This window comes from Pristiophorus japonicus, chromosome 10, assembly GCF_044704955.1.
Source record: "Pristiophorus japonicus isolate sPriJap1 chromosome 10, sPriJap1.hap1, whole genome shotgun sequence".
In the NCBI taxonomy this organism is placed as follows: Eukaryota; Metazoa; Chordata; class Chondrichthyes; family Pristiophoridae; genus Pristiophorus; species Pristiophorus japonicus.
Window position 1 is genome coordinate 36,389,520 of NC_091986.1, and position 13,769 is coordinate 36,403,288.

A 13,769-nucleotide genomic window follows, 5' to 3' on the forward strand; every position below is an offset into this window, starting at 1 on the left:
ATCAGTATCAGAGCTTGCCTCCCGTAGTAGGGCAGCCTGCCTTGATAGGTACAAATTGGTTGGGATCACTATAGGGGTGTTGGGTGGAAACAAAATTTGCATCGAAAGATGATATCATCAAGCAGTATCCAAAGGTATTCTGCGAAACAGGCAGTCTGATCCAAGGCTTCAATGCGAGTGTCAGAATGTAGAAGGATGGAAGACCAATTTACTGCAAGCCATGTCCCATACCGTAAGCACTCAAGGAGAAAGTTGAGCAAGAAAAAAAGATTAGAAACTGAAAATATTATGTTTAAGGTAGATCTGAGTAATTCCCCAGGAACCGGCAACCAGCTCCCATTAAGGATGCAGCTTTTTACTAGTGATAGCACGGGGTCTTGGCTGGTTCAGGTCCTGGTCTGGCGAGCCGTGATGGGTGACCCCTCGCTCTCAAAAGCATCCATTACCAGAAGCATGTTTGCGTGTTGCGCCATTTCCACTCTGGTGGTAGGCAATGGTACTCGACTGAGGACGTCAGCGCAGTTCTCAGTGCCAGGCCTGTGGCGGATTACATAGTCATACGCAGACAATGTTAGTGCCCATCTTTGGATGTGAGATGAAGCATTGGTGTTGATACCTTTGTTTTCTGAGAGCAGTGAAGTAAGTGGTTTGTGGTCGATTTTGAGATCGAACTGGAGACCAAGTAGGTATTGGTGCATTTTCTTAACCCTGTAAACACATGCTAACGCTTCTTTCTCAATCCTACTGTAGGCTCTTTCAGCCTTGGATAAACTTCTAAACGCAAATGCAACCGGTTGCAGTTTGCCTGACATATTTGCTTGCTGTAGCTCACAACCGACCCCGTACAACGATGCATCACAAGCGAGTACTAAACGTTTACATGGGTCATACAATACAAGTAACTTGTTAGAGCATAGCAGATTTCTAGTCTTATTAAATGCTGTCTCTTGAGATTTCCCCCAAACCCAGTCATCACCCTTGTGTAGCAATAAATGCAAGGGTTCCAGTAAAGTGCTCAACCCCTGTAGAAAGTTACCAAAATAGTTGAGGAGTCCCAGGAACGAACGCAGCTCCGTCACATTCTCTGGTCTGGGTGCATTCTTGATGGCCTTCGTCTTGGAGTCTGTGGGTCTGATGCCGTCTGCCGAAATCTTTCTCCCCAGAAATTCGACCTCTGGTGCCAGGAAAACACACTTGGAGCGTTTCAGCCTGAGTCCCACTCTGTCCAATCGCTTTAGAACCTCTTCCAGGTTGTGCAAGTGTTCGGTGGTGTTGCGGCCAGTGATCAAGATGTCGTCTTGGAACACCACGGTTTAGAAACTGGGCGCACGAGGCGTCATCCAGTGCTTTGAATGTCGTCCTAATTCCTTTGGATCTTTCCCAGCCAGTTTCGCCTGGTACAATCCATAGTGGTAAATCAGGCACCATTCCGTCGTACGGTACTTTCACTGCCGCACTGCTGATAACAGGTATGAGTTCTTTGGTGTAAGTGCGCAGCATTGTGTGAATCGGACTCAGTTTTGGCCTCTGTGCCTTATTGCCCACAGTTTCTCAAAAGCCTTCTGGCTCATGATTGATTGGCTCGCTACCTTTTCCAATTCCATGAAAACTGGAATGCTGCTAAGTTTAACTTTTAACATTATCGGAGGGCTTTTGGTGGTGAAGGTGTGTACCCCATACACTTCCTCTTCATCCTCAGGTTGAGTTGCCCTCCCTGCTCGTTCAGCGTGATCCACGCTGGATCAGTCATCCTCTGCTGACTCTGCCACGTGGTGAGTCAGAGGTCATTTGCACATTCGCTGGAGGTGCCCCATTGTTCCACAGCCCTTGCACACATAGTGCTTGAATCGACATTGATGGGCTCTATGACTGCCCCCACAGCACCAGCATGGTGTTAATGGATATGCATTCACACCCCACAATGGCCTCTGAGTCACCCTAGGCCTGGCCTCTGCGGTCGTGTAGGCCCTGCCATGTACAGTTCTGCCTGCTGAAAGCATTAGTTGCCGGTGAGCTGTGATGCTGTGAAGATATCTGCTTCGTGTTGTCACTCGTGGATATGAAAGCCTGGGCTATGTGATGGCCTTGCTCAGATCTAGGGATTCGGCAGACAGCAGTTTGTGAAGAATGACCTCGTGGCCGATTCCAAGCACGAAAAAGTCCTGCAACATTTCCCCCAGAGATCCGGCAAATTTGCACTGTCATGCAAGGTATCTTAGGTCAGCGACAGATCTCGCCACATTCTGACCCTCAGAGCAATGATGCATGTAAAAGCGATACCTGGCCATCAAGATGCTCTCCTTCAGCTTGAGGTGTTCCTGAACCAGCGTGCACAGCTCAGTTTAAGTCTTGTCCGTTGGTTTGACCGGTGCCAGCAAACTTTTGATGAGGCCATATATCGAAGACCTACATACGGTGAGGAGAATCGCCCTGTGCTTGAGCGCCGTCTCAGCCGTGTCCAGCTCGTTGGCCACGAAGTACTGGTCGAGACGCTCAACGTAGGCTTCCCATACATCACCCTCAACAAATCTCTCAAGAATACCAATGGCAGCCATTACCGCGTGAAAGTTCATGATCTATAACTCGTCGCTAATTGTTATGTTCAGAATAACTCCACAAGACTGAGTTGCAAGCTCAAACCATTGTCACCTTGATGTCTTTAATTAAACTTCAAAGTGAACAAGCAGCATGGTGGATTGCCTTTTATACCTGCTTGCCCAGGGTGCACAGGTGACCATTAGGTCTCCCACAGGTATGCCCCCTGGTGGCAAGTCTTACACATTGGTGAAGGTTGCATACATAATACATACTTCATTCATAGGAATGAATTATCAATGGATAAAGATTGTATCATGTAGGGAGCAAGAATGGTTATCCCAAATAGGTTCAGGTCCAAATTGTTTGGAGATCTTCATGTCCAGCACCTGGGAATGTGCTTGACCAAGAGTTTTCAATGCAGCTACATGTTGTGGCCAGGTTTAAATAAAGAGATAGAGTACATTGTCAGTTATTGTACAACATATCAATCAGTGAGCAAGAAACCACCATCAGTACCATTACAGCCATGGAAATGGCTTCCCAGGGTCTGGCAAAGATTACATGTAGATTTTGCTGAGCTATAAGGACAGCAATTGTTCATAGTGATAGATAGTCATTCAAAGTGAATAGAAGTGTCTCCGATGTGGATAATAACAACAATTAAAACACTAGACAATTTGCGAAGATTGTTTTCTTCGTATGGTCTCCCAGAAGAAATTGTTTCTGACAATGGGCCGCAATTTTGTTCTGAAGCGTTCACACAGTTCATGAGCAGAAATAGTGTGACACAGACCAAAGTTCCACCGTACCACCCTGCTTCAAAAGGTGAAGCCGAGCACACAGTACAAATTGTCAAACATGCCTGCATCAAGCAAATGTTGTATCCAAATCCAAAGAAACCTCAGATGTCGTTGGACCACAAACTGGCAAATTTTCTAATTACCTATCAGAATACTCCTCATACCACTACTGGTAGAAAACCAGCAGAGTTGTTTCTCAAACAACAGCCACAAATCAGGTTGTTGTCGTTAAAGCCAAACTTGGCACAATCAGTAGAAGAGAAACAATCAAGGCAAAAAGACAGTCTTGATAAAGATAGAGTTAGAGAGAGAAGTGTGAAGTTAAACCAGAAAGTCAGAGTGAAGAACCATCACCATAAAGGGTTAATGTGGTTACCAGGAAAAGTAGTGAAGGTATGTGGCCCTCACACATATTTGGTCAAGAAGTTTGATCATGGAAAGGCTTGGTTTATTCACATTGATCATATCTTACATGTGAAAGGAGTTGAAAGTTGGGATGATTCCATTTATTCTGATGAGTCAAATAGCCTTGTTACAAGTAGAGTACCAGTAGCAAATCCTACAACAGATGTACCAGAACCAAGTCCAAGAGAAAGTCAGAATGTAAGTCTTAGTCCGAGTCAGGCGGACAAACAGTCTGAAAGTGTATAGAGTCCAAATGTAGATCAAGGACAACCCTTGGAGAAAAACTCTCCTCAGGCTCAGCTTAGAATGAGCCAAAGTCCTGCAATGAGATCAGAGAGATATGTTCAAGAACGAAGCTATCCTCTTCAAAACAGAAAACTACTGGTTAGGTTTAATCTGTAAATATGGAAAATAAGTTCATATCTTTTGTTTGTGTTATAGAATTCTATCGTAGAATTTGGAAACATAAAATCAAAACAGTATAAGACAGATACAATGTGTTACTTAGTTAGAAAGAAGGAAAGAAAGCTGCAGTCGAGACCCTGGGAAGTGAACAGGCTTGGAAAAGCCACCTTCACAATGTCATTTTAAATCTACGCACAGTAAGATTTGGATGCAGGGCTAACATGCGCTATTCTGTATGGTTGGTTAGTGTGTTTTACATTAATGTTTTGTTGGTATGGGTATTTAAGATTCACATCTTGTTGGTTAGGATTTTTAGGATTAATGTTATGTCGGTAATAAATTAAGTGAATTATCAGACATATTAATGTCTCCAGCTGTACAAATCTGTTTAAAGGATTCTCTCAATAGAGAATTGGCTGGCGAACAGAAAGCAGAGAGTCGGGATAAATGGGTTCTTTTCGGGTTTGAAATCAGTGGTTAGTGGTGTGCCACAGGGATCGGTGCTGGGACCACAACTGTTTACAGTATACATAGATGACCTGGAAGAGGGGACAGAGTGTAGTGTAACAAAATTTGCAGATGACACAAAGATTAGTGGGAAAGCGGGTTGTGTAGAGGACACAGAGAGGCTGCAAAGAGATTTAGATAGGTTAAGCGAATGGGCTAAGGTTTATCAGATGGAATACAATGTCGGAAAGTGTGAGGTCATCCACCTTGGGGAAAAAAAACAGTAAAAGGGAATATTATTTGAATGGGGAGAAATTACAACATGCTGCGGTGCAGAGGGACCTGGGGGTCCTGGTGCATGAATCCTAAAAAGTTAGTTTGCAGGTGCAGCAGGTAATCAGGAAGGCAAATGGAATGTTGGCCTTCATTGCGAGAGGGATGGAGTACAAAAGCAGGGAGGTCCTGCTGCAACTATTGGTGAGGCCGCATCTGGAGTACTGCGTGCAGTTTTGGTCACCTTACTTAAGGAAGGATATACTAGCTTTGGAGGGGGTACTGAGACGATTCACTAGGCTGATTCCGGAGATGAGGGGGTTACCTTATGATGATAGATTGAGTAGACTGGGTCTTTACTCGTTGGAGTTCAGAAGGATGAGGGGTGATCTTATAGAAACATTTAAAATAATGAAAGGGATAGATAAGATTGAGGCAGAGAGGTTGTTTCCACTGGTCGGGGAGACTAGAATTGGGGGCACAGCCTCAAAATATTGGGGAGCCAATTTAAAACCGAGTTGAGAAGAAATTTCTTCTGTGGAATTCTCTGCCCAAGGAAGCAGTTGACGCTAGCTCATTGAATGTATTCAAGTCACAGATTGATAGATTTTTTAACCAATAAGGGAATTAAGGGTTACGGGGAGCGGGCGGGTAAGTGGAGCTGAGTCCATGGCCAGATTAGCCATGATCTTGTTGAATGGCAGAGCAGGCTCGAGGGGCTAGATGGCCTACTCCTGTTCCTAATACTTATGTTCTTATGTTCAATCAGGCTGACAATGAAACCATGCCCCCGCCCCTCTCTGGACCGCAGGAAAGGGCCCGTGGTGACTACATAACTGCAAGACTCTTACGTCAGCAGCTCATAAATGAGTGCTTTGCTTGAAATAACGTTGGTCATTACAACGTTACAAAGCTGCAAGACTGATGTGTCTGCAGCTTATACATGAATGGTGTGCATTACCTTGGTGACAGTTAAAGCTTAAGTTGAATCAACTGATATTGAATTATCCCCTTTCATGTTAAGGAATCACCAATGTGTAATGGTGCAACTATCTGAGACAACGTGCAACAAGGTTATGTTAAATAAAAAACATTTAACGAGAACATTTGTATAAAATCATAATCATAACAGTAAAAAACATCCCACCCCATCCCTACCCAACCCCACAACAATTTTAGAACATTTATACCATTCATTAAATGTTTAACATTTCCAACAACATTTCATAAACAGAGAATACAATTCAAAAAAACAAGGTACCCCCCTCCCCGCTTCCCACAAACCTCCCAACAAAATAGCAACAACATAAAAATACTGTGACCAAGACAACAGCTGTGGCCATGCACCTCACTTTCCTTTCTCCCCCACTTCTCCTCCCCACCTCTACCCCTTCCCCTTCCCCTCCTGACTCCAAGCCACCTGGCTGAGGAGCTCCTCAGGTGCTGCTTCATTGGTGGGGATGATGGCAGAACTGCTGGTTGGACGGATACGGGGGAAGGATGGTCCCGAGGTGGGAACGTGCTCCGAGCTAGAAGCAAGATTTTCCTCCTGGCTCTCATGTGTCATTGGCAATGGGGATGCGGCACCTTGGGGTCCAGTGCCGCGCTCCGGGACCACTGGGAGGCCTCTGCCACCAGTGTTCCTGGCTATCACCTCCAGGGCCTCCGCCATCCGTGGCACGTACTCGCTCATGGTGGCGGACAAGCTGGCCAGCTGGTGGGATATACCCCCATTGTCTGTAGGATTTGCTGACCTATGTCAACACTCCTCCTGGACAAGTGTGCCATGTCCCCGCTCAGATCTGCCGCTCGTGGAGCAGACCTGCTGCGTTGAACCAATCTCCGCATGGTCGACGCCATCCTGGAGACACCTCGGCTGCCCTGCGGCAAGGTGCTTGGGCCCGGTACCTTCACGGTGGAGGAGGGAATGGCTGCCGGAGCACTAGGTATCATGGGTGTCGACTGCATTATGGAGCTTGGTGATGCAGGCTCCTCGACGTCTGCAGCCCCATCCGTGGAGAAGGCACCCTGCAGCTCCACGGGTGAGAATCGGGGCTCCTCAGCACCAGATGCACGATCGTCTGGCGAGTCCGGCCCTGCACCCCGACCTTCTGGGCTTGGTAGTGCTGCATGGGGTCATGCTGCTGGCTGAGCGACAAAACATAAGAGGTTATTAGAGGAGAAGTGGGTGCTAGGGTCACAAGGTGATTCCAATGCTACACATAGCATATGCATGACAAAAGTACCACCGCTATCAAAATCATCACAGACATCACATTTGATGACCATCACCAAATTCTGCATTGCAATGATTCTCATGAGGCCATCATTATTTATATAACACTTGTATCAATCATCTATTATATATTATTGGTTGGATATGAGTAGGTGTGACATCTATTGACTTTACATCACGCAATGGTGTATACTTTACTCATGTGGCATCACATCAGGTTCTGCAGCTGCATACGTGGCCAGCAGCCATTCCTCAATGTCAGTGAGCTTGATGATGACTGGTGGACCCCCACCCATTCACCTCTGCTTAGCCCTATTCTTCAAAAGCTTCTTCTGTAAAAGGTAACGCCAGCACGACATGGCATGAGATCATTGCATGAGATCATTGCTAGGTATTGTCACAGTGGCTGATACAACATATAACTGACAGATGTAATCATGATTATTAAGATAATTATCATTCTTTACCTAAAGACGTTAACCGTCAACGCAGGCTTTGAGTAAAACATTCTGGTATAAGTGCAAGACATCACATCTGAATTTAATCAATCATTCCACTTACAATTCAAAGTATATAAATATATAAGTACATGTAAATAAATGTAATACTTACTCTGGCGGATCCGACAAGGTCGTTCCAGCCCTTGCGGCACTGGTTGCCCTCACGCACCTCGTTGGTCGTTGACGAGATCACCTTGGCTATGTCGGCCCATATCTTCTGATAGACCTTTTGGGTGGGCTTCCTACGCACGCCCTGGGTCAATTGACCCCAGCGTGACTCCACCTCCTGCAGGAGGGAGGCATTTACCTCGTTGGAGAATCTCCTCGCTTGTTTGCATCCTCCCAATTGTTCCTCTCCCACCTCATTGCTTTCGCCAGCGTCCTCAGTCTCCACAGCGTGCTGTTTCGCCTCCTCCATCCCTTCCATTTAAAACATTCTTTTTTCACCAAAACCTCGGTGGGAACAACATTTTTTGTGCTCAGCAGTCTTTTTGCTGCTGGTAAGTCTCCCTCCTACTTCCCACAACAGCCAAACAAGCACACAACACACCCACACACTTTCAGTTCCACTCTGCTCCCTCTCTCTCTCCTCTTCTGTGCATGTATTGATGACCCCTGACTTCCTGAAATGTGGGAAACAACCGTTGCCATGTCATTGCTATGGACGCCGACACTTTACAGCAGAAGGTCAAAAAATTTCACGCAAACACCCATTTCAGATCGCTCGTGGTAATGCCCATTTTATAAAATGGAAAGTTGGGGTTTTGAAAATGGGCGATAATCCGGCAATCTGAAAACCCATATTTACCACCAACTCTAGAAATAATGCCCATTTTTGGGCGATCTACCCAAAACTGGAACGTCTAGCCCAACAACTTGCAATTATATATCTCCTTTAACATAGTAAAATGTCCCAAGGCATTTCACAGGAGCATTACTAAACAAAATTTGATATTGAGCCACATAAGGATATTAGGACAGGTGACCAAAAGCTTGGTCAAAGATGTCAGTTTTAAGGAGCAACTTAAGGGAGGAGAGAGAGAGGTACAATAACAACCTCCACAAATTGTGCTTGGAGAGAGTTGGTTTCACCAGTTTGTCAGTACCTTAAGTGGGAACCTCCACCTTTAGAGATTCGAAAATCCAAATATCCACCTCCACTGTGAAAATTGAGCTTTGTATTTCTGACAGTCCCTCACTCCTCAGTATAAGCTGCCCTCTTTCATCTCTACCTTTGCTATCTTCTTACCATCAAATAAAAGCCTGATTGTTGTTTGATACTTTGTGCTAATTCTCTCCTATACATCCTCTTAGCATTTTTAATCTTCCTTTTTATACCTGTCCTACATGTGCCTTAGATTTTTCCTGGCTTTCATGTTTATCATCTGCCCTGCGAGTTCTAAATCCTTCCTCTTTATAAATTTCCAATTTGATCTCGTTTCTTTATTTATCCGTTGGGACACCAGCCTGGTTATTGCAAATGAGGCTGAGATTTTTCGAATCGGCATTTTTGTTTCAATGCTAATCCGTCTCATTCAAATGGGCAAATGTCGCTGTTAAAATAATGCCGATGGGAGCACCTCGACTGAAGTGCTCTGGTGTTGCTCAGAGGGTGTTGGTCTCACCAGATTGTCAGTACCTGAAGTGGTAATCGGAACAACCACATTCAAGTTAGAATTCTTATTGTTGGGAATCATGTTCATATATCATTTTTGGTTTGTCTTCAGTGATATCAGACAATGGTTTATTGTATACAATTATTACAATCTACTGTAGGTCTCATTTAAAAACAAAATGGGTTGTTTAAAACATCTGCCACTGAATATTGCAATGCTTTCTTAAATTTGATAGAGTGGACACAGAGCGAGAGTTCCCACTGATGGGGAAGAGCAAAACTAGGGGCCATCAAGATAGCCACCAAGAAATCCAGTAGGGAATTCAGAAGAAACTTCCTTACCCAGGGAGTGGTGCGAATGTGGAACTCGCTAACAGGGGAAGTGCGGAATAGTATAGATGCATTTAAAAGGAAGCTAGACAAGCATATGAGGGAGTAGGAATCACAGGATAGCTCAGATGAATATGTGGCTTGAGCAATGGTGCAGCAGGGAGGGATTCAAATTCCTGGGGCATTGGAACCGGTTCTGGGGGAGGTGGGACCAGTACAATCCGGACGGTCTGCACCTGGGCAGAATCGGAACCAATGTCCTCGGGGGAGTGTTTGCTAGTGCTGTTGGGGAGGAGTTAAACTAATATGGCAGGGGGATGGGAACCAATGCAGGGAGATAGAGGGAAACAAAAAGGAGGCAAAAGCAAAAGACAGAAAGGAGATGAGGAAAAGTGGAGGGCAGAGAAACCCAAGGCAAAGAACAAAAAGGGCCATTGTACAGCAAAATTCTAAAAGGACAGAGGGTGTTAAAAAAACAAGCCTGAAGGCTTTGTGTCTTAATGCAAGGAGTATCCGCAATAAGGTGGATGAATTAACTGTGCAAATAGATGTTAACAAATATGATGTGATTGGGATTACGGAGACGTGGCTCCAGGATGATCAGGGCTGGGAACTCAACATCCAGGGGTATTCAACATTCAGGAAGGATAGAATAAAAGGAAAAGGAGGTGGGGTAGCATTGCTGGTTAAGGAGGAGATTAAGGCAATAGTTAGGAAGGACATTAGCTTGGATGACGTGGAATCTATATGGGTAGAGCTGCAGAACACCAAAGGGCAAAAAACGTTAGTGGGAGTTGTGTACAGACCTCCAAACAGTAGTAGTGATGTTGGGGAGGGCATCAAACATGAAATTAGGGGTGCGTGCAATAAAGGTGCAGCAGTTATAATGGGTGACTTTAATATGCACATAGATTGGGCTAACCAAACTGGAAGCAATACGGTGGAGGAGGATTTCCTGGAGTGCATAAGGGATGGTTTTTTAGACCAATATGTCGAGGAACCAACTAGGGGGGAGGCCATCTTAGACTGGGTGTTATGTAATGAGAGAGGATTAATTAGCAATCTCGTTGTGCGAGGCCCCTTGGGGAAGAGTGACCATAATATGGTGGAATTCTGCCTTGGGATGGAGAATGAAACAGTTAATTCAGAGACCATGGTCCAGAACTTAAAGAAGGCTAACTTTGAAGGTATGAGGCGTGAATTGGCTGGGATGGATTGGCGAATGATACTTAAGGGGTTGACTGTGGATGGGCAATGGCAGACATTTAGAAACCGAATGGATGAACTACAACAATTGTACATTCCTGTCTGGCATAAAAATAAAAAAGGGAAGGTGGCTCAACCGTGGCTATCAAGGGAAATCAGGGATAGTATTAAAGCCAAGGAAGTGGCATACAAATTGGCCAGAAATAGCAGCGAACCTGGGGAATGGGAGAAATTTAGAACTCAGCAGAGGAGGACAAAGGGTTTGATTAGGGCAGGGAAAATGGAGTATGAGAAGAAGCTTGCAGGGAACATTAAGACGGATTGCAAAAGTTTCTATAGATATGTAAAGAGAAAAAGGTTAGTAAAGACAAACGTAGGTCCCCTGCAGTCAGAATCAGGGGAAGTCATAACGGGGAACAAAGAAATGGCGGACCAATTGAACAAGTACTTTGGTTCGGTATTCACGAAGGAGGACACGAACAACCTTCCGGTTATAAAAGGGGTCGGGGAGTCTAGTACGGAGGAGGAACTGAGGGAAATCCTTATTAGCCGGGAAATTGTGTTGGGGAAATTGATGGGATTGAAGGCCGATAAATCCCCAGGGCCTGATGGACTGCATCCCAGAGTACTTAAGGAGGTGGCCTTGGAAATAGTGGATGCGTTGACAGTCATTTTCCAACATTCCATTGACTCTGGATCAGTTCCTATAGAGTGGAGGGTAGCCAATGTAACCCCACTTTTTAAAAAAGGAGGGAGAGAGAAAACAGGGAATTATAGACCGGTCAGCCTGACATCGGTAGTGGGTAAAATGATGGAATCAATTATTAAGGATGTCATAGCAGTGCATTTGGAAAGAGGTGACATGATAGGTCCAAGTCAGCATGGATTTGTGAAAGGGAAATCATGCTTGACAAATCTTCTGGAATTTTTTGAGGATGTTTCCAGTAGAGTGGACAAGGGAGAACCAGTTGATGTGGTATATTTGGACTTTCAGAAGGCGTTCGACAAGGTCCCACACAAGAGATTGATGTGCAAAGTTAGAGCACATGGGATTGGGGGTAGTGTACTGACATGGATTGAGAACTGGTTGTCAGACAGGAAGCAAAGAGTAGGAGTAAATGGGTACTTTTCAGAATGGCAGGCAGTGACTAGTGGGGTACCGCAAGGTTCTGTGCTGGGGCCCCAGCTGTTTACACTGTACATTAATGATTTAGATGAGGGGATTAAATGTAGTATCTCCAAATTTGCGGATGACACTAAGTTGGGTGGCAGTGTGAGCTGCGAGGAGGATGCTGTGAGGCTGCAGAGCGACTTGGATAGGTTAGGTGAGTGGGCAAATGCATGGCAGATGAAGTATAATGTGGATAAATGTGAGGTTATCCACTTTGGTGGTAAAAACAGAGAGACAGACTATTATCTGAATGGTGACAGATTAGGAAAAGGGGAGGTGCAAAGAGACCTGGGTGTCATGGTACATCAGTCATTGAAGGTTGGCATGCAGGTGCAGCAGGCGGTTAAGAAAGCAAATGGCATGTTGGCCTTCATAGCAAGAGGATTTGAGTACAGGGGCAGGGAGGTGTTGCTACAGTTGTACAGGGCATTGGTGAGGCCACACCTGGAGTATTGTGTACAGTTTTGGTCTCCTAACCTGAGGAAGGACATTCTTGCTATTGAGGGAGTGCAGCGAAGGTTCACCAGACGGATGGCGGGACTGACCTATCAAGAAAGACTGGATCAACTGGGCTTGTATTCACTGGAGTTCAGAAGAATGAGAGGGGACCTCATAGAAACATTTAAAATTCTGACGGGGTTAGACAGGTTAGATGCAGGAAGAATGTTCCCAATGTTGGGGAAGTCCAGAACCAGAGGGCACAGTCTAAGGATAAGGGGTAAGCCATTTAGGACCGAGATGCGGAGGAACTTCTTCACCCAGAGAGTGGTGAACCTGTGAAATTCTCTACCACAGAAAGTTGTTGAGGCCAATTCACTAAATATATTCAAAAAGGAGTTAGATGAGGTCCTTACTACTTGGGGGATCAAGGGGTATGGCGAGAAAGCAGGAATGGGGTACTGAAGTTGCATGTTCATTGAACTCATTGAATGGCGATGCAGGCTAGAAGGGCCGAATGGCCTACTCCTGCACCTATTTTCTATGTTTCTCTGTTTCTAAGGGAATAGAGGGTAATGCAGATAGAGTGAGATGAGGAAAGACGGGAGGAGGCTCGAGCATAAATGCCGGCATGGACTGGTTGGGCCAAATGGCCTATTTCTGTGCTGTATACTCTATGTAATTCTATGTAAAATTTATTTTGCCTCAAATTTTGAATGCATTTTGCTGTATTTGTAGCAATATGCCTATTAAATAGAGAGTGGCTGCTCCACACTATTCTTTCCAGTGCCCCACTGTCCAAATGGTTTTACAATAAAATTATTCCCCTTTCATTTACATTAATTAATTAATTCACCATTTGAAACGTACCAAGAGGGGTAAGAGGAAGCACTTTAAATTAGTTCAGAAGCAAGTAATGTATTCCTGTCTGGGTAAAAGTTATGAATTCAGTTCTGTCACTTTGAATGAAGGAGATTGACGGGAGGCAAAGTAATCTCACATCGTGTGAAGGTGTGTAATTAGTTATTATACTTGAGCCCCTCAAGCACTGAAAACATAGAGGAACCGAGCAAGATATCTACATTGCATATCTACTGAAAGGCAGAGCAGCAATGATAAAACTAGTCAATTTTGAATAGAATAAAAGAAGAGAACTACTCTTAAAATGTAGGCTATTACAGAAAATACTGCCAGCATCTGTAAGACAACACTTCCGAAAGTATTTCATTAAACGAGGCAAAGCATGAAATAGATTCGAGGGTGATGGTTGCTTAAATATGTGTCAGCTGTGGCTCAGTGGAAAGCACACTCGCCTCTGAGTCAGAAGGCTATGGGTTTAGGTCCCAGTTCAGAGACTTGAGCACAAAGTCTTGGCTGACACTCCCAGTGCAGTACCGAAGGAGCC